The sequence below is a fragment of the Lactuca serriola genome, chromosome 7 (assembly GCF_051521515.1).
Source record: "Lactuca serriola cultivar US96UC23 chromosome 7, Lser_US96UC23_V15, whole genome shotgun sequence".
In the NCBI taxonomy this organism is placed as follows: Eukaryota; Viridiplantae; Streptophyta; class Magnoliopsida; order Asterales; family Asteraceae; genus Lactuca; species Lactuca serriola.
This window is the reverse complement of record NC_136414.1, coordinates 55,583,995-55,588,614: the sequence shown is the minus strand read 5'-3', so window position 1 is coordinate 55,588,614 and position 4,620 is coordinate 55,583,995. Positions and strand designations below refer to the sequence as shown.

The 4,620-nt window shown below is 32.8% G+C and overlaps 1 pseudogene; it reads right to left on the bottom strand.

The window, feature by feature from the left end:
* Positions 1 to 1,845: 1,845 nt before the first annotated feature.
* Positions 1,846 to 3,569, bottom strand: LOC145063982 (F-box/LRR-repeat protein At4g29420-like; annotated as a pseudogene).
* Between the last annotated feature and the right edge of the window lie 1,051 nt (positions 3,570 to 4,620).

Sequence of the window (4,620 nt, the reverse complement as noted above, 5' to 3'; positions counted from 1 at the left end):
TGCTAAGAAATTCCGAGAGTGTTTGTATATGCTTTGTAAGTTGAAAAATTAAAATATTTAAAAATGTCATACAAACTAGATAGGGATGAAAACGGATTCTATGCAAATTAAAAGCCTTGATATTAGGGATCATTGATAAAAATAAATGATTCTGATTTGATTTTTTTTAAAAATATGATAAAGGAAATAATATTCATACGGTATAATATTCACATTCCAAGTATAAAAAATTCCAAAAGTACATTATATTAACTACTTAACAATATTATCATGTATTTTTTTTTTATAAAAAACTTGCAGAATATTTTTATTGACGACATAATTCTATTAGAATGTTATATAAATATGGATTCCAAAACTCTACATGTTATCAGAATGAAGTAATTCTATCAGAATACTCTAACAAATATGACTTATAAAACGTATCAATTTTTGTTAACTAGAATCAATGCACGCATTGAAAATCATTCCGTAAGAATAATAAATATATACAACTAACAAAAATGTTTACAATTCAAAGTTTTGAAAATACTGGTATTCTGTTGGAATGATAAACTGTATGATCATATGAAACATAAATATATCAAAAAACACGAACATCTTATTAGTTTTAACCATAATAATTAAAGAAAGACACATAGAATTCATCAAACGACAACTTTATTACACTGAACAGAAACTTGATAATACCATATAATTCATCAAAAACATACTTTTATTTTACTGAAATCAAACTAAATAATATCTAAAAACGACCAATTTGATGAAGTTCTTGTAGTTCTATGATTTCTTCAATCCAAAAAGACAATTCCTGCTATCATGACGAACTCCAACGCATGTTTTACATCATCTTATTTTCTTCACAACTTCATTCACCGGATTTTTGGGATCATTGACATTACCCAAATCCTTCCTGGGATTTTGATCATCGTTTTCCTGGAAGATTATCAGATTTAATACATATGTATATGTAAAAACAGTAAAAGGGTGTGTGGGGGACGTTTGAAACAATATCAGGATTATCGTAGACAGATGCTGGTAAATATATAGCCATACCTGGTTCCGATTTCCAGTATAAACATCCATTGAATATGTAACACAAATTGATCAGCAGGTTATGGAATCGACAATTGTGATCTGTGTTTGTGGATCGGACGTTAGAATCGATTATATAGAGAAAATTAAATTAAAGATAACTAAATCAATCATAAATCATTGCCTAATATAAAGGGATAAGAATCAGAATAAATAAGGAATTAAAATGAAAGATTACATAATTACCCTCATGGATTAAATAAATTAATTAATAATTTGCTAAATTGTGATTCGTGCATTCATGCACACAATACTTGTTGAAAACATTTGAACCTAACTCACTCTCTCTCTCTCTCTCTCTCTCTCTCTCTCTCTATATATATATATATATATATATATATATATATATATATATATATATATATATATATATGTTAGTTATGTTAATGCATCCACCACACATGATACACCAAGGTAAGCATAAATATATTTTAGAGATGATAATTACAAAATATTATATAATGCCGGATTAATTTGAGTTTTATTTCGTGGATAATGGTTTAAGCAGATAAATAAAAAAGGAAAAACAAGAGGGGTTAAATGGGTAAATATAAATGTCTTAATGCTGGAAGGTCATTTCATCCACTGAACCCATTAAGATATGATGTATGCATTAACTTTAAAAAGAAACATATCTATATATCTTCTAAGAAAGCTTAAATGTTGAAAAAGATATAGACAAAGATAATAGTATCGTTCTAACAAAACTAATAAAGCATCCGCGGATCCGATTGAAACTTTTTAGTTTCTTTATTTCATGAGATATGGAATTAGCTTCTTTGAGCACTTCTTAAATGATTTTGATTTGGGTACATCATCCGTTATCCAACAATCTTCCATTCCTTCCCCCCACATTCCCCATCTCCAGTTCACTTTAGGCCACCGAGCCCTACACCTATCAATGAAACCTCTGGATACACAAGGAGCAATATGACACTGGAAGAGTAAAGAAACGTCAACCAAGCTGATGAAGCATTGCTCTATCACCGAAGCAATCATGGGGAAAGTGAATGAATGATCAACCACCGACAAATACCCACGAAACGTTTTCAATCCTTTATTTCCATCCCAAGGGCCATACAACACCTCAAATTTCGACGAAGACCAAGGGCTAAAACATAAAGATGTCATGTTGGGAAAAGCACAGAACAAATCTTGTAGGGTAAATTTGAAATCTCCGACTCCCCATTCGTGTCCAGTTAGCGACAGATTCTCTACGGTTTGTGTAAGCACAGAGTTAATAAGTAAGGAGCGAATAACGCTTGTAGATTCGAGAAATAGTGTTTTCAAATTCTCAAAACTTTTGATTGTGAATTCGCCCATAAGATGATAAATGAAAAGATGGAAGTGAGACAACTTAGGAGCTTCAACATAAATTGCAGTGGTCGATGTAAACTCGAGCTTGAGTGTCATAAGGTTGGGTGTGATTACAGTTACATGATAGTTGACCACCTTTAACCCAGCAGCAGGTTTTGAGGTTAAGAAGGTGGATCTTGGGTTGTTTAACTCCAGTAACATGTTTCAAGTTAAGAACTTGAAGATTAGGGAAGCACTTATTCACTTGGCTTAGGTCATTGTCATCTAATTTTATGTATTCGAGTGTTAAACTTGTTAGATTTGGCATTGGATGTAAATTGTACGCAGAAAGCCATGCATTCTTCAACTCTAATTCAAGAAGACTGTGACCTGTATCAACAAAAACAACAAAGTTAAAGCAAACCTAATTAGGTTTAATTAAGGTTTACCCAATTATATATTAACAGTTGGGTATGAACCAAAATTATACTGTTTCTCATTTGAATTGATTATTGCATAAGAAGTTCTGCCAAACATTCACAATTAATAACTAGCAACGGATTATATAGTACCACGTGATCTTAAGAACCCTTAAAAGGATCACAATTTCCATAGCTGAACATTAGATCATGCATTGACAAAGATTTTATCATCTCCATCACTAAAAAGATGAATTTCACGATATACAACAGCATCGCTGGAGAATATATAAGCATATAACGAACTTACAGTACACAGAGACCAGCGACAAAACTTCTGAAAATTGAATCGAAAAATCATGATATAGAAAGCGATTTCAAGGTTCCAGAAACCCTAGGCAGCCACTCCTTGATAAAACCCTCATCGGTGAGGTGCATATCATCGCCATTATCTATAAGGTGGGCATTCACTGCAGTTTCACGCAGATTCTCGGTGCTGATACGCACAGATTCGAGAACTCTTAAGTTCGATATAAGATTGAGGAAAACTGTCTTGAGAGGGAAAGTTAATTGGGAGGAACTTGAAGATTTTGAAACCCTAGACCTTGATTTTCTGTACGGCCAATGAAGATTGATTGATCGAAGGTGTGGAGTGACAGTATTGAAAGTCTTCCATGCAACTCGGCAGCGAGCTACGTCCGCCGAGTCGTCGAGATGACTCAGTATTTCGACGACTAAAGCTTCAGGAAGTTTGTCCATGCAGACACAGAAGCAAAAATCGATTTCATGGGGATATTTAATATTTATAGAGCTTTTTTCTTTTTGCAACACTAGGTCAATTTTCAAAACTATTTGCAAATCTAGTCTAGGATCTTCTTATAGTTTCCTTTGTAAAATTGGGATCGTGAGTCGTGACCCCACTAATACGAGGTTCATATATATTTTAAAAGGGAAATTTCATATATACATTCTTAAACAACGTTAAAATATTATAACTTAAAAATATCATATTTATCCTTTTTAAACTTTTAAAATATCAAATTTATCTACATTTTTTCTTGAAAATTTGAAAATTATTTTTTTATATTTAAAATTATTATTATTAAAACCAAAAAAAAAAAAAAAACTAATTGGACTATATTGTCCCAACATTCTAAATTGTAGGAAGACAAAACTTCAAAAATGGTGCCTGTGGTTTTCAAAAATATCAAGTTTAATCCTTAAGTTCAAAACCTCACAGATGGTCTCTGTGGTTTCAAAACTTTTAACATTTGGTCTTTCCGGCTCACTTCGTTAGCATTTCATCGTTAACTCATTTTTTAATTTTATATTGCAGGGGTAATTTCGTCATTTTAGTTGTAACCTTCTCTCTTTAAAAGAAATTGCATGTCCGATTTTTGGGCAAACCCTTTACCTTTATCAATCGTCATCTCTCTTCTCCCTTCCACTGTTGCTCGACCATTGCACCCTTCACGACATCCAATCGCTTCTGATTCAAAGATGGTGACTTGCAGATGTGGGAATGAAGCAATGAAGATCACTTCATGGATCGTAACCCTGTAAGACAATTTTGGAACTGTACAAGATGTGGGTTCCTTCGATGGTATGATCCTCCTATGTATGCTAGGGCATTGGTGGTGATTCCAGGTTTGATAAGATCAATGAACCGATTGGAAGAGAGAGTTGCCATTGCAAGCGCAGAATTGTAGAACTGCCAGCTGATGTTGTTTTGTTCATGGGTGTTTTTTTTCGGTATTATTTTAATCTCTAAGTATCTTGTGAAGGTTTGGATGGTAATTGAGTTTTGGTT